Source organism: Kogia breviceps, chromosome 4, assembly GCF_026419965.1.
Source record: "Kogia breviceps isolate mKogBre1 chromosome 4, mKogBre1 haplotype 1, whole genome shotgun sequence".
NCBI classification, from domain to species: domain Eukaryota; kingdom Metazoa; phylum Chordata; class Mammalia; order Artiodactyla; family Physeteridae; genus Kogia; species Kogia breviceps.
Window position 1 is genome coordinate 151,618,727 of NC_081313.1, and position 26,243 is coordinate 151,644,969.

The 26,243-nt window shown below is 45.1% G+C and overlaps 1 protein-coding gene across 2 annotated transcripts in view; it reads right to left on the reverse strand.

Annotated features, from left to right (window-relative positions):
* RASGEF1C (RasGEF domain family member 1C) overlaps positions 1 to 19,999 on the reverse strand; it is a 97,709-nt gene extending 77,710 nt beyond the window's left edge. Inside the window, exon 1 of one of the 2 annotated variants that reach the window (XM_059060539.2) lies at positions 19,888 to 19,999. The gene's annotated coding sequence lies outside the window, so the exon portion shown is untranslated. Of the gene's footprint in view, positions 1 to 17,558; positions 17,614 to 19,887 lie in introns of those variants that run through there. The other variant, XM_067032242.1, reaches the window with a different exon arrangement.
* Positions 20,000 to 26,243: the final 6,244 nt, after the last annotated feature.

The window sequence follows — 26,243 nt, forward strand, 5'->3', positions numbered from 1 at the left end:
CCATTAGTCATTAGGGAAATACAAATCAAAACCACAATGAGATACCACTTCACATCCACAAGGATGGCCATAATCAACAAAATGGAAAGTAATGAGTGTTTGTGAGGATGTGAAGAAACTGGAACACTTGTTCATTGCTAGTGGGGATGTAAAATGGTCAGCTGCTATGGAAAACAGTTTGGTGCTTCCTCAGTAAGTTAATCATAGACCCAGCAGTTCTACTCCTAGTTATATACCTAAAAGAAGTGAAAACAGGTACTCAAACAAATAATTATACATGAATGATCAGAGCAGAAGTATTCACAATAGCCAAAAGGTGGAAACATCCTAAAAGTCCATCAATAGATGAATGGATAAATAATTGTGGTATATATATACAATGGAATATTATTCACCCATAAAAAGCAATGAAGTACTGATATATGCTACAACATGGATGAACCTCAAAAATGTTAAGTGAAAGAAGCCGGACACAGGGCTTCCCTGGTGGCGCAGTGGTTGAGAATCCGCCTGCCGATGAAGGGGACACGGGTTCGTGCCCTGGTCCGGGAAGATCCCACATGCCGCGCAGCGGCTGGGCCCGTGAGCCATGGCCGCTGAGCCTGCGCGTCCGGAGCCTGTGCTCCGCAATGGGAGAGGCCACAACAGTGAGAGGCCCGCGTACCGAGGAAAAAAAAAAAAAAAGAAAAAAGAAAACCAAGAAGCCGGACACAAAAGGTCACATACTGTATGATTCCATTTATATGAAATATCCAGAATAGGTACATCTGTAGAGCTAGAAACAGATTAGTGGCTGCTAGGGGCTGGGGGAGGGCAGAGTTGGGAGCAACTGCTTAAGGAGCATGGGGTTTTATTTTGTGGTAATAAAAATGTTTTGGAACTAGATAGAGGTTGTGGTTACACAACCTTTGTAATTTACCATATTAACAGACTAAAAAAGAAAAACCATATGATCATCTCAAGTATGCCAAAAAGTATTGGACAAAGTTCGAAATCCATTCCTGATAAAAAAACTCTCAGCCATCTAGGAATAGAAAGGAAGTTTCCCAATTTGATAAAGGGCTTCTGTGAGAAACCTACAGCTTATATCATACCAAATAGTGAAAAACTGAATGTGTTCCCCCTAAGATCAGGAAAAGGCAAGGATGTCCACTCTTATTACTTCTATTCAACACTGTACTGGAGGTTTCACTAGTGCAATGAGGTAAGAAAAAGAAATAAAAGGCACCCAGATTGAAAAGGAAGAAATAAAACTATTTTTATTTGTAAATGATGTGATCATCTATGTTGAAATTCCTTTAAAAGCACTGTAACTAATAAATGAGTTTGGCAAGGATGCTGTGTACAAGATCGATATACAAATATCAACTGCATTTCTATCTACCAGCAACAAGACATTGAAAATTGAAATTTAAAAATATGATTTACAATAGATAAAAAAGTACTGAAGGCTAATGTTGAGAAAAGATGTGCAAGAGTACCTGGAAAAGTATAAAACATTTCTGAGAGAAATTAAGGATCTAAATAAATGTCTGTTCATAGATCAGAAATTGAATATTCTTGTCAATTCTCCCAAATTGATCTATAGATGGTAGAAATTGGCAAGCTGATTCTCAAATTTATTTCAAAATGCAAGGGAATGAGAACATCTAAAACTACTTTGGAAATGTAGAACAAAGTTGGAATACTTACACTTCCTGTCTTCAAGACTTATTTTAAAGCTATAGTAATCAAGAGAGTGGGGTGCTGAAATCAAGATAGACCAAGCGATCACTGGAATACAATAGAGAGGCCAGAAACAGAGCCACAAGTTTATGGTCAATTGATTTTTTAAGAAAATGCAAATGCAATTCAGTTAAGAAAGATGGTCATTTCAATAAATGGTGTTGGAACAACTGGTTATGTGATGCAAAAAAACTGATATTGATACATTCTTCCCATCATAAGCAAAAATTAACTCAAAATGGATCACAGATTAAGAGTAAGACCTATAACTATAAAGTTTCTAGAAGAAAATATGGGAGAAAAATCTTTGTAACCTTGGGTTAGGTAAAAATTCCTTAAGCACCAAAACATAACTGAAAAGAAAAAATTGATAAAGTGGACTTCATCAAAATTTAAAACTCTGTTCCTCAAAAGACACTGTGAAAAGAATAAATGACAGTCACATAATAAGAGGAAAATTTATAAATCACTTACTGATAAAGAACTTGTATCCAGGGCTTCCCTGGTGGCGCAGTGGTTAAGAATCCTCCTACCAATGCAAGGAACACGGGTTTGAGCCCTGGTCCAGGAAGATCCCACATGCTACAGAGCAACTAAGCCCGTGTGCCACAACTACTGAAGCCTGCAGGCCTAGAGCCCATGCTCTGCAACGAAGAGTAGCCCCCACTTGCTGCAACTAGAGAAAGCCTGCACGCAGCAATGAAGACCCAACACAGCGAAAAATAAAAATAAATAATAAAATTTATTTTTTAAAAAAGAACTTGTATCCAGAATATGTAAGGAACTCTCAAAAAGTAATAAGAAAACAAACCTGATTTTTAAATATGCAAAATATCTGAACAGACATTTCAACAAAGAAGATACACGGACGGCAAATAGGCATAAGAAAAGATGTCCAAATAATTAGCCATTAGGGGAATGAAAAATGAAACCACAATGAGATCCCTCTCTACAACTATTAGAACACATAAAATGAAAAAGACTGACAATACCAAGTGTAGCAAGGATGTTGAGCAAGTGGAACTTTCATACATTGCTATGGGGTTCAACCATTTTGGAAAAGAATTTGGCAGTTTCTTTAAAAGTTAAACATGAACTTGCCATATTACCTAGCGATTCCACTCCCATGTATTTATCTAAGAAAAATGAAAGCAGGTATCCATACAAAGATTTGCATATAAGTGTTCATAGCAGCTTTATTTATAATAGTCCCAAAGCATAAAGAACCCATATGTCCATCAGCAGATGCAATGGATACATGTATTTGATTTTTATTACTTTGTAACAAATACCATAAACTTCGAATACAGTTACTGAAAACTTAAACAAATTAATTATCTCTCAGTTTCTTTGGGTCATGATCCTGGAACATTTTGGTTGGGTACTCTGCTCAAGGACTCACCAGGTTGAAATCAGGGTGCCAGCAGGGCTGCCATCTCATCTAGGCCTTAGGTTCCTCTTCCTACTTCACTGCTGGCTGGCAGAATTCAATCCCTTGCAGTTGCAGGACTGAGGCCCTCAGCTCTAAGAGGCCACACACCTTCTGTATAACATGGCAGTTTGCACTTTCATGGCCAAAAGGAGAGGCTTTAAACCTGTCTGACTTCCAGAAGAACCCAGTTAGCTCAGGCCCACACAGAATAATCTCCCTTTTCATTAACTCAAAGTCAACTAGCCAGTGACCTTAATTACATCTGCACAATCACTTCTGGCATATTATGTAACCTAATAGCCTAAAATCTCATATTCACAAGTCCCTCTCACACTCGAGGGGAGGAGATTATCCAGCACATGTACCCCAAGGAGTGGGAATCCCGGGGGCCATCTTAGAATGCCGTCTACCACATAAACAAGTTGTGGCACATCCAACCAACAGGAATCCTGCTCAGCAATGAAAGGGAAGAAACTGTTGATACACACAACAACATAGACATACTTTAAAATAATTTTGCTGAGTGAAAGTAGCTAGATGGATATTTTGATTGTGGTAATGGATTCATGAGTGTTTACATGTTTACATGTGTCATGAGTGTCTACTGTATGTCAGTTATACACATGTTTAAAAAAGAAGTTTATAAAATGTGATATTTGATAGTTATTAGAAAACATTTAAGTATATTTTTTAACTTTTCAACTAATTTTTATGAAATTGAAATACAGGTTAGTTATTTACAATGACACAATATTCAAACTGAGATGCTATAAGCACAAATGCACATCTGATTTTAAAGACCATATGAAAAAGGAATGTAAAATATATCAATGGTAACTTTTATATTGATTACATGTTGGAATGATAATACTTTGGATGTGTTTGGTTAAATAAACATAGCTGTTAGTTGTGTTACTAATCTTAATTTCACCTTTTTTAATGTGGCTACAAGAAAATTTCAAATTACCCATAGGGCTCCATGATATTTCTACTGGACAGTGCTGCTCTAGATCAAACTGCTTGGTTAGGGAAGTATGGGGGATAGACAAACAAGTTCATTGACATCAGAAGGAGACCAAATTCAGAACATGGGACACTCTGCAGGACAAATGTCTCCTCTTCTCTAAGAAATCAGTGGAATGAAGACCAAAAAACCCCTAAAAAAACCCAAAAGGTGTGTGTGTGGGAGGACTATTTATAGAATAAAAGAGACTTAAGAGTTATAAAAATCAAGTGCAATGTGTGAAACTTGCTAGGATCCTGATTTGAACAAACCAACTATAAAAAAATATTTCTGAATTAATTGGGGCATCTGATTATAGATTGGCTATTAGATAATAATCAGAAATTATTATTAATTTCATTAGGTGTGTCAATGGCATGATGCTAATAAATAAAATCCCTATCAGTTCCTTGATGCATATAATAGTTATGACAGGGGAAATGATAGGGTGTCTTGGATTTGCTTTAAACACCTAACAGGACAGAGTACAAATAAAGGAAGATGGGCTGTGAGCTAATAGTGTGGGAGCCAGGAGATTAATGTATGCAGTTCATGTTTATCCTATTCTTTACATGTTTAAGTTTTTGAGAATTTCCATAAAGAAAAAAAGTTTTACTACAAAGCTACAGTAATCAAAACAGTACTGGTGCAAAAACAGAAATATAGGTCAGTGGAACAGAATAGAAAGTCCAGAGATAAACCCACACACCTGTGGTCACCTAATCTATGACAAAGGAGGCAAGAATACACAATGGAGAAAAGACAGTCTCTTCAATAAGTGGTGCTGGGAACACTAGATAGCTACATGTAAAAGAATGAAATTAGAACACTCCCTAACACCATACACAATAATAAACTCCAAATGGATTAAACATCTAAATATAAGGCTGGATATTATAAAACTCTTAGAATAAAACAGGGGCTTCCCTGGTGGCGCAGTGGTTGAGAATCTGCCTGCCAATGCAGCGGACATAGGTTCGAGCCCTGGTCTGGGAAGATTCCACATGCCGCGGAGCAACTGGGCCCGTGAGCCACAATTACTGAGCCTGCGTGTCTGGAGCCTGTGCTCTGCAACAAGAGAGGCCACGATAGTGAGAGGCCCGCGCACCATGATGAAGAGTGGCCCCCGCTTGCCACAACTAGAGAAAGCCCTCACACAGAAACGAGACCCAACACAGTCATAAATAAATTTTTTAAAAAATAGGCAGAACACTCTTTGACATAAATTGCAGCAAGATCTTTTTGAAGCCACCTCTCAGAGTAATGAAAATAGAAACAAAAAAAATAGGACCTAGTTAAACTTAAAAGCTTTTGCACAGCAAAGGAAACCATAAACAAAATGAAAAGACAACCCACAGAATGCGATAAAATATTTTCAAATGAAGCAACCGACAAGGGATTAATCTCTAAAATATACAACAGCTCATGCAGCTCTATGTCAAAAAAACAAATGACCCAATCAAAAAATGGGCAGAAGATCTAAATAGACATTTCTCCAAAGAAGACATACAGATGGCCAAAAAAGCGCATGAAAAGATGCTCAACATCACTAATTATTAGAGAAATGCAAATCAAAACTACAATGAGGTCACCTCACACCAGTCAGAATGACCATCATCATAAAAATCTGCAAACAACAAATGCTGGAGAGGGTGTGGAGAAAAGGAACCCTCTTACACTGTTGGTGGAAATGTAAATTGGTGCAGCCACTATGGAGAATAGTATGGAGGTTTCTTAAAAAACTAAAAATAGAGCTACCATATGATCCAGCAATCCAAATCCTGGGTAAATATCCAGAGAAAAGCATTATTTGAAAAGATACATGAACCCCAATGTTCATTGCAGCACTATACAATAGCCAGGACATGGAAGCAACCCAGATGTCCATCGACAGAACAATGGATAAAGAAGATGTGGTACATATATACAATGGAATATTACTCAGGCATAAAAAAGAATGAAATAATGCCATTTGCAGCAACATGGATGTACCTAGAAATTATCATACTGCCTGAAGTAGGTCAGACAGAGAAAGACAAATATCATATGATATCGCTTATATGTGGAATCTAAAAAAAGGGTACAAATGAACTTACTTACAAAACAGAAATAGAGTTACAGATGCAGAAAACAGACTTATGGTTACTAGGGGGTAAGGGGGGGAGGGATAAACTGGGAGACTGGAATTGACATATACTCAATACTATGTATAAGATAGATAACTAATAATGACCTACCGTATAGCACAGGGAACTCTATTCAATACTCTAATGGCCTACATGGGAAAAGAGTGGACACATGTATACATACAACTGATTCACTTTGCTGAACACCTGAAAGTAACATAACATTGTAAATCAACTATACTCCAATAAAATTTTTTTTTTTTAAAAAAGGAAAGTCTGTGACTTTCTCCCTGAAAGTCACAGGGGGCCTGGGTGCCATGTGACCTTGGGCTGCCCTCCCTGTCTGAGCCAGGGGTGAAAATGGCCACAGGAAGGAATGAGGGCATTCCTCATTAAGGTGAGTGGCCACTGATCATATTTATTATATGCAATGTGCATCTGTTAATGACTTTGCTCATGAAATTGGTTATGTATGGTGCAATAACCTAACCTGTTCCTTCTTCTTACATGCTATTTGCAAAATATAAGTACATTTTCCCTGGCAAACATTTCAGAATTGCAACATGCAGACATTTAAAGTCCTTTTCTTCATCCAAAGTGTTAAAAGAATTTAGCTGCATTTATGCAGAAACATCTGTTCTCAAAGCATAGGTCACTGGGGGCCTGCAATTGACATCAGGAGAGCAGCTGTCACACACACTGTCGTCTCAGCCTCCTTAACCCTTTCGACAATCCCCCTTGTACACGTTCACACAAACCACCAAGTGTGCAATGTTTTATTCTTAAGGGGTTTGTCAGAGCAGCCGGTTGTGAGAACTCCTGAGCTGGGGAGCCTTCCCACATGACTGATGGATACTGCCATTAAACGTGAAGGAACAGGACAGTTCAACCGTCCTCATGGAAATATGTCACAAGTGGATTGCACCTCCTGACCAGGGCTCCGGATCATGGATAACCTTCTCTGAGGATCAGAGCCAGGCACATATCCAAATCCGCCTGCCCAGGTGGTGTCTAGGTGTGTGAGTGTGCAGGGTGACCTGCCCTGCCCCTCGGAGCCTGGGGTTCTCCCTCTTGGCTCCTGTGCCTGGCTCTCTAGTGTTTTTGGTCTGCTGAGGACTGGCAGGGAAACTGGGCAGTGGCTGGTTCAGAAGGCCCAGAGAGCCCTCCTGAGCTGTGCTCCCAGTCTTGTGTAGGATGGCAGTGACAGAGTGGCCCAGTGCCTGTCCTCAAGCTGCTCACAGCCAAGATGCAGAGAGCAGGCACTGAGCTGCCAGGGTCTCTCATGCCAGGGGTCTGGACCCTTGCTCCTTCTTCGTTACTTACCTGACCACCACATTTTGCCTAACTGCTGTTTGACCTTCCAGAGCAGCTGAGGTATAGCTTCCTCCTGGAAGCCACTCTTGAGTTGGCCCTGACTATGGCTCTCTCTCACCCATGCATGAGGTAGGGGACACTGCCACCCTGCACCAGGGCCTGCTGCAGAGCAGTACCCTGGTGATCAGGTGCTTTGATTAACTTAGTGGTCTCCAAAGTAGGAAGTGTGTCCCCAGAGCAAAGACCAACATGAGGAACTTGGGAAGAAAATGTGAGAACTCCTTTTAACATTTTAGCATTCACTTAAAGTGATTTTGTTATGAAATGTTTGTTACATAAAAAGATTATCTGTAACATGTAAGTTATGAAGCATGATAACAAATTAGATGCCTGGAAGCCCTCCACCCAGTCGGGCGGTGGAATGTTGTCAACCCCTCCTGTGCTATCCTCCCAACCCAGCCTACTTTCATCATTCCCACTATCTGGAATTTTTTTTTATCAACTCATACAACTTAACAGCAAAAAACAATTTTTTTTAAACAAACAATTTGATTTAAAAATGGGCAGAATAGATATTCTTTTAAAGAAGACATACAGATGGTCAATAGTTATATGAAAAGATGTTCAACATCGCTAATCATCAGGGAAATGCAAATCAAATTCACATTGAGATATCACCTCACAATTGTTAGGGTGGCTATTATAAAAAAGACAAGAAATAACAAGTGTTGGTGAGGAGGTGGAGAAAAGGGAACCCTTGTGCACTATTGGTGGGAATGTAAATTGGTGCAGCCACTTTAAGAAACAGCATGGACGTTCCTAAAAAAATTAAAACTAGAACTACCATATGATCCAGAAATTCCACTTCTGGGTATTCACTTGAAGGAAGCAAAAACACTGACTTAAAAAGATATCTGCCCCCTCCCATTCATTGCAGAATTATTCACAATAGCCAAGACATGGAAACAACCTAAGCGTCCATCAATGGATTAATGGATAAATAAAATGTGGTATGTGGTATGTATATATATATACACACACAGTGGAATATTATGCAGACATAAAAAAGAATAAAATCCTACCATTTGTGACAACATGGATGGACCTTGAGGGCATTATGTTAAGTGAAATAAGTCAGACAGAGAAAGACAAATACTGTATGATCTCACTTATATGTGGAATCTAAAACAAAACAAAACAGAACAAAAAAGTTGAGCTCATAGATACAGAGAACAGATTTGTGGTTGCCAAGGTGGGGGTGGGGGTGAGTGAAATGGGTGAAGGGGGTCAAAGGGACAAACTTCCAGTTATAAAATAAATAAGTCCTGGGCATGTAATGTACAGCATGCCGACTATAGTTAACAATACTGTATTGTATATTTGAAAGTTGCTAAGAGTATATATCTTACAAGAAAAAAATTTATCCCAGAAATACATATCCCTAAACAATATACTGTACTTTTTAATTGCTTTTAAGTTTTATAAAAAAATGGTGTGTTGGGGCTTCCCTGGTGGCGCAGTGGTTGGGGGCCCGCCTGCCGATGCAGGGGACGCGGGTTTGTGCCCCGGTCCGGGAGGATCCCACGTGCCGCGGAGCGGCTGGGCCCGTGAACCATGGCCACTGAGCCTGCGCATCCGGAGCCTGTGCTCCTCAAAGGGAGAGGCCACAACAGTGAGAGGCCCGCGTACCGCAAAAAAAAAAAAAAAAAAAAAAAAAAATGGTGTGTGGACTTCCCTGGTGGCGCAGTGGTTAAGAATCCGCCTGCCATGCAGGGCACACGGGTTCGAGCCCTGGTCCGGGAAGATCTCACATGCCACGGAGCAACGAAGCCCGTGCGCCACAACTACTGAGCCTGAGCTCTACAGTCACGCGCCACAACTACTGAAGCCCGTGTGCCTAGAGCCCATGCTCCGCAACAAAAGAAGCCACCACATTGAGAAGCCCATGCACCGCAACAACAGTAGCCCCCAATCGCCGCAACTAGAGAAAGCCTGTGCACAGCAATGAAGTCCCAACGCAGCCAAAAAAAGGCGTCATACTGTACCTAGTATTAGTGACTTGATTTTTTGCACTTACCATGATGGATGAAGATTACATCCATACAATGTTTCTAAGAGTCTGCTCTCTGACTGTTCATATGTGAGTGTTCCATAATTTCTTTTTCCATTTTCCTGCCAATGGAACATAGGTTGGTTCCAGTTATTGCTGCTTAGAGCAGGGGTCTGGGAGTACATGCACACACAATTCTCTTGGGGACACATCAGCAATGGAACTGCTCCTTTGCAGGATATGCTGCAAGTATATATATTCAACCTCACTGGATAATTCTCAGCTGTTTTGCAAACTGGTTGTACCAATTTACATTCCCACACATACATCAGAAGGGTTTCTATTGATCCACATTGTCTCCAGCATTTATTACCACACATATTAAATTTGCTTATTGAATGAGTGTGCAATAGTGTTTCCTTCTTAAATATTTGATAGAATTCACTAGGAAAGCCATGTGACATTTTCTTTCTGGCAAAGTTTTTAATTATAAATTCAATTTCTTTAACAGAAATAGAATTGTTCAGATTTTCTACTTCTTCTTGTGTCAATTTTGGTTTTGTCTTTCAAGGCATTTTTCATTTTATCAAATGTATTGGTATAAAGTACTTCAAAAAATCCCTTGTTATCCTTTTAATGTCTGTAGAATATTGATAAATTGTATTTTTGCCTAGTTAGTCTTGGAATTTATCAATTTTATTAACCTTTTCAAAAGGTTTTTTTCTCTACTGTTAGTTTTCTCTTTTACTTATTTCCATTCTCATGAGAATGTTTATAAACAACCTGACACACCCTTCTTGATAGATAGTAAGCACTCAGAGAGGCACTCCTGGCTGAGCCCAGCTCAGGCATGAAATTGGGCAGCTGCTTAGCATGTGGGTGGTCAAATGGATGGACAGACAGGTGGCTGAGCAAAGAGCAGAGGCCTCATAAAGACAGAAAAGAGGGCAGGCCACACTGCTTAAGAATAGCCCAGGCTGTAAACATCTCAGACCATAAACAGCATAGACCAAGTGCCAAGGCCCACACTGGCTGGATTACCCTGCAAAGTCCACTTACATCCCTGAGCCTCTGTTTCCTCAGAGGAAAGGAAAGTAGACGGAAGTTGCTGGGAGGCCACAGGTACACAGCTGCTGGCACTGTGCAGGTGCTTCAGCCATCAAAGACAGAAGTGGCCATTTAATTGCTATTATTTAGCCAGACTCATGTACTTTTGAATATTGCCTGGATTTAAAAACAAAAAATGAACAATTTACTGACCAAATTAACCAAGTACATAATGACTCTTCAGGGGCAATATTTAGCTGATTCCAAGAGGCTGCATTCCTTCCAGTCCTTGGCTAGACTCCTTGCTCATAAGGCAGGAATTCACCAATTAGGATGATCCCTGGTGCTAGGACTGAAAGGCCTTTAACTGACAACACTGGAGCCTGTGTTAGCTTCACTCAAAAATAATAAAACGAAGGTGACGCCCCCACCCCAACCAAGTTCATGGACCTTTCACAGGTTAGTCCGTAAGACTCCTCCTGGCTAAGTTTATGCGGTTTGGTAGTTTGGGGTATACCTGGTGGTGGTGCCTTGGGTAGTAAGACCTTAAGGAAACCATGGAGATGACATGACACACACAAGAGGGATCCTTTCTACAGGCCCCAGCCCCAGGGAGCTCTGCAGGGCAAAGGAGGGTCAGGCTACCTTTCGCTATCATTACCAAAGGTGAGGGATGCATGCTGGGTCACCAGGAAGGGAAGGGAATAAGCACAGAGTGGATACCTCTTTTGCACCAGTCACCGGCCTTATGGGCCCCATTTGGTGTTTGAAATCCAAAGTGATCCTGGGAGTGTAAGAGCAGTCACCCAGTGAGGAAGCAGTGGGTTCAAACCCCAGTCTTGCAGGGGACACAGGTTTGAGCCCTGGTCTGGGAAGATCCCACATGCCGCGGAGCAACTAGGCCCGTGAGCCACAACTACTGAGCCTGCGCATCTGGAGCTCGTGCTCCACAGCAAGAGAGGCCGCGATAGTGAGAGGCCTGCGCACCGTGATGAAGAGTGGCCCCCGAACCACAACTAGAGAAAGCTCTCGCACAGAAACGAAGACCTAACACAGCCAAACATAAATAAATAAACCCCAGTCTTTATGACCTGTGTGCCTTGTGCTATCTCTGGTTCCCTGGAGAATCTTTGGGGGCCCTGCATGAAAGGGGCATGGTAGGCACCTTTGCAGAACAAGAGAACCCCCTGAGGTAGACCCAGGCCCACAGGGCCAGGCCCACAGGCCAAGGTTGTATTGACAGTGACAGGAAGGAGACTGGGAATGATGCCTGAAGGGTGGGAAGGGAAATGGAGGCCAGAGCCTAACATTTCCACAGGATGCCTGGCAAAAGCCTTCAGGCCCAGGTTCCTCAGCCTCTTCCCCCAAAACCCCTCCCCTCACGCTCCTGGCAGCACAGGACACACAGGCCGAAGGTGACATGCATCACAGTTGGTAATTTTAAAGCAATTTCAACCCAAAACAGTTAACCTGAATCAAGCTTTGAGAAGGGAGTCCAATAAATCCAGGTTATGGGAGAAAAAATTCATGTAGATCCTTCAAAACAACACAGGAAAGATCAACCAAAAAAATATGGAGAAACCATTGTGGATTAAACAGACTCTAACAGACACGACAAACAAGGGCAATGCCTGATCACTGATTGGATCCTGGATGTAAAAATAAGACCCATAAAACATCACTGGGGCAACTGTTGAAAGCTGAATATGGACTATTTATGAGAAATGTGTTAATGTTAAGTTTCTTGAGTGTAATACCTGAATAGAGGTTTTGTAGGAGAACATCCTTGTTCTAAGAGGATGCTGATGTATTTAGGCAGAGGGCATGACTCCAGTAACTAACTCTTCAATGGCTCAGCAAAAGTAGTGAGCACTGAGATAAAGTACATGCTGCAAGATATTAACAAGTGATGGATTTTGGTGAAGAGTACATCATTCTTTATGAAGCTTTCCAAGTAAAAAGTTTGGGGACATCTCTGGGTCCCCATAGATAACAGCAGTCAGCTAAATCCAAACCTCTCCATAAAGATGAACCAAAAGAGCAAATAAAACCACCCACACCCAGGCCTGGAACATGATCAGGAGATAGGCTGCTGCCCACCTGAAATTGGTATGAAAGAGACCCAACTTGCAGAGCCTGCTCCAGAGCCCGCTGGTATTGAGGGTCAGGCAGAGACCACGTGGGAAAGAGGAGCAGGGAGCTAGGTCCAAGACCTTAGAAAAAATAACACCAGAAGAAGAAAGTCCCACCTACATGGGGAAATTCTGAGAGCAGGTCTGAGACCAGGGGGGATCAAGGCACTGAATACTGGGGAATTGAAAAGGGACAAAGTATGTGGGACCAGAGGCAGCTGTCTGGGAAATGTCCTGCTTCTAGGAGACATGGCTCTGAAGTAGAGGCCCTTGGAGGCTTGGTGGTAGTAGACAGGAAGAAGTAGCATGGAAATTCAAGGACCTACAGAAGCAAAAGTAAACACAGAAGACACATAACCATCCCAAAGCCTTAAAGACACCAAGTAAGGATACTGCACTTCTCTAAACCAACAGAAGAGGGAATTCTTTTTTTTTTAACATCTTTATTTGAGTATAACTGTTTTACAATAGTGTGTTAGTTTCTCCTTTACAACAAAGTGAATCAATTATACATATACAGATGTTCCCATATCTCTTCCCTCTTGCGTCACCCTCCCTCCCACCCTCCCTATCCCACCCCTCTAGGTGGTCACAAAGCAAAGGTGATCTCCCTGTGCTATGGGCAGCTTCCCACTAGCTATCTAATTTACATTTGGTAGTGTGTATATGTCCCTGCCACTCTCTCACTTTGTCACAGCCTACCCTTTCCCCTCCCCATATCCTCAAGTCCATGCTCTAGTAGGTCTGTGTTTTATTCCCGTCCTACCACTAATCTCTTCATGACATTTTTTTTCTTAGATTCCATATATATGTGTTAGCATACGGTATTTGCTTGAACTAAGAAACCTGATGTTATCCATATGCCCAACTCCTGCCTACATTCATTTTATTATTACCAGTCCCAGCTAACCTAAACAGAAGGTAACAGACAATACCCATACAAACCAATTTAAGGTTGACAACCATTTAAGAATGACAATCATTCTCCCCACAAATCAGTTCACAGGGAAACAATTTAACAATGCCCCAACTTGAACTGCCTTAAGAAAAGATTCAGATATGAAAAAAACACCTGAAGTATAAATTTGATATGGACCAAAAAATAGGTAAACGTGAAACTAGAGTTTCCCAAACTCAGGAAAGAAAAAATCAACTCAGAAATGAACACTAAATTAGAAGCTCTCTTAGGGAGAATAGATTTGACTGAAAAAATTTTAAATGCTCATTGAGGAAATGACTGAAAACAAGCACAAAACAGCAGTGAAGAGAACCATAAAGAAAGTGATAGATATAGAAGACAGGCAAAAAAAAAAAAAAAAGTTCCAGCATACAGACATATTATTGGAAGAAAAAAATTTTTAACATTTAAAATTATTATCCAAGAAAACTTTCTGGAAATGAAAGAAGACTTGAATCTGCATAGTCAAAGCCCCCACCCATACTTGAGAAAACATCTCAAATGCTCAACTCCAAGACTTTTCCTGATAAAATGATTAGATGTTAAAGGTAAAGAAAAAAATAATCCTTTGGAGCTCTAAGAAAAACGATCAAATCACTCACAAAGGGAAGGAAAGCATGTTTATTTCAGACTTCATGTCAACAACATGTAAGAAATACCATCCAGAGCAGCATTTTAACAAACTCAAGGAAAGAAAGTGTAGGTCAGGATCCTATAACCAGCCAAGCTATCCTTCAAGTATCAGGGTTATAGAAAACATATTTAACATGAAAGAAATCAGGTACTCATGAGCCCTTCCTGAAAAACCCATTGGAAGCTAAGCTTTATCAAACCAAGAGATGACTGGGGAAACTTGAGCAAAAAGAAATATTAGCAAACAGAATCCAACACCATTGTGGTAGACAGACTCTAGGGTGACCATGATCCCTATATCTCCTGGTATTCATACCTTGGGTGTGGATGGAACCTTTCCTCTAGCCAACAGAATATAGCAAAAGTGATGGGATATCACCTCCTGATTCCCCTGCACAGGACTCTGTCTAGCAGATTTACTCTAGAGACTCTCTTTGCTGGCCTGATAAAGAGGCCATGCTGGGGAAGTCCATGTGGCAAGAACCACAGGTGGTCCCCAGGAACTGTGGGTGGCCTCCAGAAGCTGAGAGCAGACTCCAACCACCAGCAAACACTTAAGCTGTCAGTCCTGCAACCACAAAGAACTGAAGTCTGCTAACAACCATATGAGTGGAAAAGCGAATCCATTCCTAGTTAAGCCTCTGGATGAAAACTCAGCCCTGGCCAACACCAGCAGGAACCCAGCTAAGCCACACCTGGACTTCAAATCTACAGAAACTATGAGATAATATATGTGTGTTGTTTTAAGCCACTACATTTACGGTAATTCATTACACAGCCACAGAGCAATAGATAGCTAATCCAACCATATCAAAATATATCATGCCCTAGTGGTTTCTATTTCATGAATGCAAAGATGGCTTAATATTCATATTAATAAATTTTGTGTCTTATTGTTTGCCTCACTCTCATCCCAGACCTGATAATAGGAAATCCATTAATATCATTTATCTTATTAATTATGCTAAGGAGAAATATCATAATTGTCTCCACAGATGTCTTCAACAAAAATCGATACCCATTCCTTACTTTAAGAAACCACCCAGTAAAATAGAAATTAATGGATACTCCATATATATATGTACATATATATATATATATATATATTCTTACCCTAAGGTCAGCATCTTTCTTAATGGAAGAAGTATTAGAGGTCTTTTTATTAAGGTCAGGAGCAAGGTGAGGGTGCCTATTATATCCAATATTTAATACTGAATTAGAGGTATTTAGCTAATTTAATTAGATAAGAGAAAGCAACTAGATGTATAAAAATCAGTAAAGAAGTAAAACTATTTCAATTTTCAAATGACAGAATATCTGAACTATCTAACAGAGTCTAACAACAAAATAAAGTTAATGAGGTAGATAGATATAAAATAACATACACATAGACAATAACAAGTTACAAGATATAATGGGAAAAAAACCTTTTATAATAGCAACAAACAAGGTAAAATATTCATGAATAAACCTGACAAAGAATGTGAAGAAAACTTCAAAATGCTCCTGAAAGTGGTCTTGAACAAGTAAATGGTTAAGTAGTCTTGAACACAAAGGAAGACATTCCTTGTTTTTGGATAAGATGACTCAACTTCATAAAAACATCAATTATCCTGAAGTTATACATAAATTTAATACGATCCTAACAAGAGCTACCAGCAACATGTTGGAATAGCTAGGAAATGCCTGAAATTAAAATCAGTGGAAGGAGGATTAGCCCTACCAGATATCAAAACACAATAATGGGTATTGAGTTCAATCTCTTTCCCCTGTTGCAATAGTTGTAGATACAGTCTTCCTTGCTGCTCACACACACACACACAATGTAATTCCTACGTGTGAGACCAGCATATGAAGGGACAGAGGTGTGAGACAGACTAGAAAGTCCAGAAATAGGTCCAACTGCATTTGGATGTTTAGTATATGATACAGGTGTATTTCAGATCACTTGGAGAAAAGATGGCATTTTAAATAAATCGTGTTGGGATAGAGGGATAGACATTTGGAAAAAGATTAAATTGGATCTGTAAACTAAGTACAAAACGAAACGAGTATTGGAAAACATAGGTGAATTCCATTACAACTGAGTGTGAGAAAAGCCTTTCTAACTAGAATTCAAAATCTAGATGCAATAAATGAAGGATGATTAAACCAACTATCTAAAAATAGAAAGCTTTTAATGGCAAAACCCACCATAAACAAGTTAAAAAAGCCTGGGAGAAATAGTTGCAATATAACAAAGATAAAGCACTAAATAAATATCTCTAATATGTATTTTGAACAAATTTTTAAATCCAAGTTAAAGAACCCCCCCAAATGCAAAAGGAAATGGACAAAATATATGGACAGGCAATTCGCAGAAAAAAGATAATCAAATGACTCATAAACAAATGAAAAGCTGTCTAATTTCACTCATAATAATAGGAATGTAAATTAAAATGCACTGAAATACTATTTACTGGCTCTTAGATCAAGGAGGCTGTGGGGGAAATAGACACTGTGATACCTTGCTGGTAGGAGTGCAAAATCTGGGAAGAGGGGAATCGAGAATAGTTAACAAAATAAATATTTATTTACTCTTCCTTCTTGGAATTAATAATATGCTTCCACAAACACAAGAACCTATAGGCAAGGTTATCCATTACTCCACTATTTTTAATAGCAAAGGCCTGAAAAAAAACAAATGCCCATCCATAAGACAGTTGAATAAGTAGGGAACAGCCTCAGAATGGAGTACTATGTGGCTCTACAAAAGAATGAGGGAAGTCTCTGTGAACTGGTAAAAAGATATTTTTAACTGAAAAAAGCAAGGCACAAAAAAGATGTACATGCTAACTTTTGTAATAACGCATGAGTGGCTTATTTTGCAAAAGAGACCCAGGAAGAATAAACAAGAAATGATTTCAAATGATTACCCATGGTATGGGAACAAATAGAAAGAGACAGGGATGGGATTGAGACTTCTAAATACAGCTTTTTCTTTTTCTTTTTTTTAGTTTTGACCTTTGGACCATGTAAAACAAATGTTTTACATATTCAAAAAATAAAAGTATATCATAAAGACTAAAGGGAAAAAAACCCAAACTGTGTGCAAATACAAACAGATGAAACTAATGGTATATCAAATTGAGAACATACTCACGTAGTGATGACTTTACAGCCAAATAAATCCTGAACTTGACCTGGTAGGTTTTGATTGGTAGTGGTTTGGATGTAGTGATTCTGAAACTATTCTGGGTGTATTCTAGGATTAAGCAAATTATTACATATATTTATATTCTGTGGGAACCAGGTTCTTACTGTGGGAGAAAGGAGATGGAAACATTAACTTTTAGTTTTAAAAAAAGAGCTCTTGGCTCAGTCCACTGAGAAGAAGGCCTAGAGCCAATGACGCCAAGGTAGCAATGAGCACATCTAATGCCCAGATACTGGTTTCTAACCCCACTCCCAACCCCCACTGAAAGACACCAAGGCTTCTTGAGAAATGGCTGACTCTAGGCCTGGGTCAAAGTACAAGTAAGAGCTGGAATAATATTCAAAGACTTATGGGAACATGTCAAAGAATGCAGAGACCAACCTGAACACCCAGCCCAAACAGCCAGCATCTCTTCTCTACAAATTCGGGGCAGGCAGGCACTCCTTCCCCTGCCCAGCACAGGGAGATCTGAGATCGGTGCCCAGAAGGATGCAGGAAGTGGGGCAGTGCTTGAGACCGAACCAGGCTCTCTTGTCCACCACAGAGAACAACTCCACCACCTGCTGAAGACCCTGCCCTTCTCATGCCCCTCGCCTTGCCAGGATGGCAGACTCCACATCCAGCAGCCAGTTGGCTCATCCTTGAAAACTCCTGCTCCCTCTCCTGCCCCTTGCAGTCCTCTCCACCCACCTCAAGGACGTCCTTTCAATATTCACAACTCTAAACCCTCCAGGGTCTGCCCACTGCACCCAGAGGAAAATTCAAACTCCACAGTTCACATAACTGGCTCTGTTCCAGCTCCTTCCACCCACCACCTGTGCCTGCTTCAGGGGCACCCTCAGATCTTTTTGTGGGAGTTCACATCACAGCCAGTGGTCACTGCTCAGAGACACACTCCCTGACCAGGATAAGGCTCCCCTCCCCCCTCCCCCAGTCTCTATCTTAATTACCCGGTTTTATTTTCTTCCTACCACTTATCTTCTGCCATGACCTTGGTTTTTCCTTTGATTACTTGTTCAGCTTCCTTCTCCCACACCTGCTTGTAAGTACTCACTGGGGCCAGGAGCAGATACCATACAGTAGGAGCTCAATGGATGCTCTAGGCGGGTGAGCCAACAACCCCAGCCACTCCCCTGACTCAGTGGCTGGAGTATGGCTTTTAGAACCAGTCCTACCACCGTTGAAACCCCACCTTTGCCACTTCATGGTCCTGAGACCTTGAATAAGTCCTATCACCTCTCTAAGCCTTGGTTACTTCAACTCTAAGATGGGGACACAGCACCTGCCCTGCAGGAAAATCTTCCCAGGACACTTCTCTGACTCCTGAGGCTCAGGAGAACACCTGCCTCAGGGGCCCAGGAGGCAGGGACGGGGGAGCAGGGGTGAGCCCCTCCACCACCCCAAGCTGGCTTGTCTGTCTTTTCAACATTGCTCCCCACGCTGAGCCTGGGGCAGGGTCGGGAGCCTCCCCTTGCCTCTTCCTCTCCCGGCCTCCCATTCCCCACCTGAACACAGAGGGGAGTGGACTACGGGTTCCCTGGCCCTGCTTGCCGTCACTGAGTGAGGGACACACCCAGAACCCGGAGCTGACCCCATTGTCCCTGCAGGCTCTCTGGCGGCAGCATTGATCCTTTCCTCAATCCGATCCCAGTTTCAGAGACAACACCACCCTCTTCTCCCACAGACAAGGCCCCTTCCCTTCATCGCAGCCACTCGGCAGGTCAGCCTTACTGTTCCCATTTCGCAGCTCGGGAAGCTGAGGTCTAGTGTTGGGGAGGCCTTGGGTCCACGCTGGCTTTTCCCGCCACCCGAACAACTGAGGAAGCTTGCTGCTCGTGCCGAGTCAAGTGGCGGGGCGCGCGCGGCACAGCCGGTCTCTCGCAACGGCGGCTGGGGGTGTGCCCTCCGCCGGTCCCCTCCCGGTCGCCACCCCTGCCCACGCACCCGCGCCCCTCGGGGCACACTCCCGCGCGCCTCGCAGCCCCTCCCACCTTCCACCACCCCTGCCGCGAGGGCTGCACACTTCCGCGCGCCGTGGCTCCACGGCCGGCCGGCCGGCCACGCTCACTGTCACCCGCGCGTGCGCCTGTGCCCCGGGTCAACCCTGCGCGTCCCCGCGCAGCGGCCCGGACACCCGCCGTCGCGCCAGGTTCGCAGCCCCACACCTCCGCGTCGCGACCTACCAGGCACTCGCGCCCCGCCGCCGCCACAGCCCCTCCCAGCGCCCCTGTCCGCAGCGCCCGTGTCCCGCCCGGCCGTGCCCCAACTCACCGGCTCCCGGTGCGCCCAACCCCGGAGCCCGACCCATGGGCAGCGCCCGCCGCGCCCGCTGCCAGCCGCGGCGCTGCGGACCCGGGCCGCTGCCCGCTGCCTGCCGCCCGCACGGCTCCTGGGCGCAGCCCGCCGTGCGCTGGAGGCTGGCCCTGTAGCAGCGCGGCGCGGCCCCCCCTCGCGGCAGCATGGGGAAGGGCAGGGCGGGCAGGGCGAGGGGAGGGGCTGCGGGACCCCCTGCAGGGCGGTCCCATTTCCACTCCCTCCTGAGGCCTCCCATACCCGAGATGTCCCTGCTCACCAGGCCTCTCCTCTGCTGCAGGCCTCAGGGTCAAGGCCACACGTCCAGACTTGCATTCAGAACCCTCAGCTGTGACTCGCCTCCCACCCCCGTGGAGGGGGACCCACTACAAACATCAGATGACAATACCCTCCGCCCCAGCATGGCTCCTGCTGGACTCTGCACCTGAACTGCCCCTCACCGACTCCCTCACCTGGAAACCCCCTGGCACCCTAAAATCTGGTTCACCTCTTTTCTTCAAGGCTAGGCTCTGGCCACCCCTCTGGACTCTCCTCCTGAGATGGCTACTGACCTGTGATTTGTCTGTGCCTCTGTGTCTGGTGGGCACAGGGTGGGCATCAAAGGGTGGGGAAGAGTGCTCATCAACCCCCAAGCGGCTTCTGTAGGGGAGGTGGTCCCGGGAGCTGGCCCACTGGGAGGGTGGGTCACCACTGTGAAGACACTAAGAGGATAACTAAGAGGATAACCTGTGTGCTATTTCACTTTTAGAATGGAGGAGGGTGCCTGAACAAGATCCGGTGACCTTTCTCAGCTGGCTCCACCTGGATATTAAAAGTGTCCTGGTTTGTCCCAGTGTAGAGGTCAGGGTATCTGTCTTCTGCTTTAGTCAGGACCTGCCTGAGGAGATGTGGCAAGTTACCCAACCCAACTAGCTTTAGCAAAAATAATTTATTGGCTCATGAAGCATTAAAAGTCCAGGTATTCTGCTTTCAGGAATAGTTAGAGGCAGATGCTTAAACATTATGAATAGGAATCCACCTCTCCCATCTCCCAGAGCTTCTATGGCAGAATGGCCCCTAGCAGCCCTGGGTTGACACCCTCAGAAAGAGCACGTGCCTGATATTCCCAAGAGAGCCCAGAGCTGCTGCACGGGCTCTGAGGAGGCCAGCTCTGGCTATTTCCAAAGACCTGAAGAATGAAGGTTACAGGCCTGGGTGTTGCTTCCCTGGAGCTGAGGGTGAAGTAGCCCTTGTGCTAAGCCTGATGATGGAGAAGGGCTCTGCTCTAGCATGCCCCAAGGGCTGTTTCCAGAAGACTGGACAAATGAAAACAACAGAGTCCAGCTGGTATCTTGCACAGTTGGCAAAACTGAGGCCTGGAGACAGCAGGCATCTGCCTGGGGCTCATAGATGTATTAGGGTGGGTGGGTTGGTTGGGCTGGGCAGGGAGGCAGCAGGGCCTGGTGGCAAGGCTAGAGCCAGAGGCTGGTCCCAGTGAGGGTCATGCCTGAAACCAGTGCCAACGACCAGGCTGTGGTGAAGGGGAAAAAGAAACAGAGGCAGGTTGGGGGAGGTTCTCAGCACATAGATTCGCCTTGGGGCTTAGGCGCTAAGGCCAGTACTGAGGCCAGTGGGTCTTCTCTGATTCTCACCCCACGCCCCAAACCCTCAGGTCAGGCCTCAGAGACATGCTGGGGTTCTAGGGAGAGAGGGCTGCATGAGAGGACTCATTAGAGCTGGCCCACTCACCCGTGACACGCTGAGGCCCAAGCAGCATTTCAGGGCCCCTCACAGACTGTAGCTCAGAGGAGGAGGGCCAGTCTCTCCCTATCCCACCCCATCCCTCTCTGTGAGCAAAGGCTTGGGGACCACTGAGGCACGGTTGTCACGCTGGGTGCAGGGTTGGGGCTGCTTGGAGTCGGGGCAGTGCTTGGTGGAGGAACTGAAACCTGTGGACTTGTGGCCACAGCACATGTCCCAACTGTCTGAGTGAGGCAGGGCTATGCCTCGGACAAGGAAGAAGGCCGTGTCTCCTGAGGTCTCCTGAATCCTGTCTTGCTGCCCTGGAGGTCAGGTATGTGTTGAGAGTACAGCATGTGCTGCAGTCACCACCTCCCAGCAGCTCCTTCAGCCGAGCCTCGAGGCCAGCAGGGAGTTCTGCTCTGAGCTGTCCCCAGCTTGGGGGACACTGGCTGCAGGTGTCGTGGCTAGACCCTGGGAGAGGTCTGGCCCCATGCAGGCACCACATTTTCCAAGGCCCCTCCCCAGCCTACCTCCATCCATCAAGTCCCTTTGGCCTGTACTGCCCCAGCCTACCTTCTCACTCCAGAATATGCCCAGGGACTAGTCCCCAGAGTGTCCGGTGTTGGGACAGAGGGTGAGCAATCCCGAGAGCTATCATCTCCGTCTACTCTGCCCCAGCCCCACCCTGGGACACACCTCTGGTGGATATTTCCTGAGGGCCTTTGTGTGCTCTGCACCATGCTGGACACTAGGATACCACAGCGAGCAGAACATGAGGTTCTTGCCACCTCAGAGCCCACAGTTTAGAGAGAGGAGACTGAAAACTAACCATACAAACAAAAGAATAATAAAAATGATCATTTCAGAGAATCCTAAGTGCCATGAAGTCACCAACACAGGGTGAGGTCTTTGAGTGTGTCTGGGGCTACTTTAGATGGAAGGGCTCAGGTAAGGTCTCTCTGGACACATGGGGTTTGGGCTGAGACCTGAAGGAGGAGTCAGCCCTACAAGGTCTGTGGGAACATTGTCCTTGGCAGAGAGGATAGCAGGAGCAAAGACCCTGTGGTCAGCTTGCAATCCTCTTTTGTGAGAAGGACAGGAGGCAGTTGTGTCTGGAGAGGAGGAGAGGGTGCGGGAGAGTATAGAAGCCCAGGTGGAAGGGACCAGGGCCAGGTTGGGGCCTCCTAGGGGTAAAGAGCTGGGACTCTGTTCTTTGCTTGTGGCCCAGGGGCGGGCTCCACCTCAAATCTGTCAGCAGCCCCTCCAGCTGAAGATGTACTGGTCATGACACCCATGAGACCTTTCCCAGCACCCCCAGTCACTGCCTTGGTTGCCCATGGTCCAGATGGCACCTCCCACCCACATATGGCTCTGGGACCACCTGAATTTGTCCCACCAGCCTAACACTGGGATGGCGGGGCTGGGGTCCTTGTCCACTGAGGAGGCCACCGCTGGAGCTGATGCACTGAAGTGCACATGAGGGAGGGAGGCAGGAAGGGGACATCTGAGAAGCACAGACCCTGGGCAGGGGCAGGGGGCTAGGGGACTGGGTGATGGGAAGATGAGGAGAAAGTATGAGAAATCAGAGGCAGCTGGGGTCTGGCCAGGGTGGATGGGGGATTTGCTGAGACTGTGGGGCCAGGGAGCTATTAGGGGACACCTGGAGGCAGCTGGACCTGTGGGTACAGTCTGAGGTAGGCCCTCGTAGATGAAGGAAGGAGATCCTGTGCTCCCAGCTGCTGTAGACACTCAGACAGTGGCCAGAGCCTGTGAGGGCCCCTGCAACATGTCTGCCCCAACTCTTGGCCCAGCTGGAGCAGGTGACTCAGGAACAAGCCTGACACCAAGCGGGCTGCCAAGCACTGGCACAAATAATCAGAGAACAGTGAGGACAATTTTGGCCTCTGGCCAGTGCATTTTATTAGTGAAACCCACAACTCATCCATTCTTGGATCTGGTGAAAACTCATCCTCTCTCGCTGCCCCGGAGGTCAGATCTGTGTTGCGGGCACAGCATGTGCTGCAGTCATCACCTCCCAGCAGCTCCTTGAGCTGAGCTGGCTCTGGTGAAAACTCTGCAAACTTACTATGAGGGCAAATCTCCAGGGGAAAGTCATCACATGGCCAGCCACTGGTGGGAGGTAACCGTTATGGACTGAACGTGTCCCACTCAAATTCATATGTTGATTGTGAATCTCTATATTGTACACCTGCAACTTATATAATATTGTACATCAACTATACTTCAATTAAAAAATCTATGTATAATATAAATGAACTGCAAGGATATACCGTACAGCACAGGGAATATAACCAATGCTTTATAATAACTTTAAATGAAGTATAATCTATAAAAATTTGGAATCACTATGTTGTATACCTGAAACTAATATAGTATTGTAAATCAACTATACCTCAATTAAAACACAATTCATATGTTGAAATCCTAAGCCCCAAGGTGACAGTATTTGGAGGTGGGACCTTTGGGAGGTGAGCAGGTCATGAAGGTGGAGCCCTCATGAATGGGATTATCACCCTTATAAAAGGGACCCCACAGAGCTCCCTTCTCATCCCTCTGCCAGGTGAGAACACAGTGGCCATCTGCAACCTGAAATAGGGCTCTCACCAGAACCTGACCATGCTGGTACTCTGATCTCAGACTTCCAGCCTGCAGAACTGCCAGAGAGAAATTTCTGTTATTTATAAGCCCCCTGGTCTGTGGTACTTTGTACAGCAGCCTGGGTGGACTAAGACAGTCACAGTTAATGACTGTGTATAGCCCAGGGCCCTGACCATCCACTGAGTCTGGGCAGGGATCAGGCAGGAGCGAGAGAGTGAGTGTGCATGTATGCGTGTGCTTGTAATATGTGAGTGTGTGTGGCATGTGTGGTGCATGTGTGTGGGAGGTGAGTGTGAGTCTGGTTCCCCATCACAAAGCTCCAGACTTGGCTGGCTGAGGACAAAGGCTGGCATTACAGATGGGGGGGGGGTGGTCCCTGGAAGTGGGGCCTGAGATGAGGGGCAGGTGGTTCATGTAGGAGAGGATCCCAGGGAGCTAGGGAAAAGAGGGAGGGTGAGATAGGGAAAGGTGGACAGCCCATAAAGGGTGCATTGGTCAGATGGTTGCTGTCATGGCTGATAAAGGCCTAGACCCTTTAAGGAACTGTACAGGAAGTGTCTCAGCATTCTCCTGCTGGGCAGAGAATTTATCCATGTCCCCTCTACTTCCAGGTTGCTCCTGCATGAAAGCTGAGTGTACATCCACATCTCAAGCAAAATTCCTGAGGCAGAAAAGCATGAACTTGAGGCTGGCCACCCCAGCACATGCACAGTGCCATCCACCCACCTGTGCTGAATGCAAGCAGGTGAGATTGAGTCTCGGAGTCCAAAACTTGCCTGCCACAGGCCCCCTGTGGGACACTCAAGATTCCCTCAGGTCACCCCCTTTCCCACCCCCTCCAGAGTCCCCTTGCCTGCAGGCAGCACTTCTGCCAGCTAGGTGGCATAGCTGGGGGTGGCCACCCCTGCCGACTCCTACTGGTTCAGTGGCACGAGGAGCCCAAAGTGGCCCAAAGGAGAGACTGAGGTTCAGAGGAGGCATTATTGGGTCCTGGGGGCAGTGTCCAGCAGAGCCTAAATCTGCAGGCCTGGAAAACACCTCCCGAGGGTCCTCAGCTCCCAAGCTTAGGGGAAAGTATGTGACATGATGGGCCCACCAGGTTCTTGTCAGGGGACTGATGGCATAAACTTCCCCTTCCGTCCTAAGTGCTCTTGGCACCTGCCACAACTTGAGATCTCACTTATCCAAGCTGTCAAATGTCACTGTGCTTAGGAATCACCTGGAGCACTTGAGGAGAGGCAGCGCCCCAAGACCCCCATCAAGACTCAGGTTTGGGGGTCTAGGTGGCCCCACAGTCTGTGCTTGTAACAAGAGCCCCAGGTGATGCTGATGCAGGCAGAATATGGGTCACACTTCAAGAAAGGTTGATAAAAAGGGTACAGGGTGATCCCTCCCATTTGTGGTGGGCAGAATAATGGCCTCCACAGATGCCCAAGTCCTAATCCCCAGAACCAGTGAATGTGTGACCTTACACGGTAAAAGGAACTTTGCAGGTGTGACTTAGTTAGGACTTTGAGATGGGGACGTTACCTTGGATTATCAGGGTGAGCCCCATATAATCAATGGGTGCTTAAAGGCAGAAGAGGGAGACAGAAGAAGAGTCAGAGAAAGATGTGAGTATGGAAGCAGGGTCAGAGAGATGCTACTCTGCTGGTTTTGAAGATGGAGCAAGAGCCGAGGAATGTGGGTGGCCTCTAGAGGCTGGAAAAGGCAAGGAAACGAATTCTCCCCTAGAACCTGTAGGAGGAACTGGTCTTGCCGACACCTGCTTTAAGCTCAGTGAGACCCATGTGAGATTTCTGACCTACAGAACCGTAAGAAAACACACTTGCACTGTTTTGAGCCACTGTTTGTGGTAATTTGCAATAGTGGTAACAGGAAACTCAGACACCATTCCGCAAGAGAGGCATGGAGAAGGGAGGCAATTTATGCAGGTGGCACGACAGGGCGGGGGCCCAAACCCTGCATGCTTC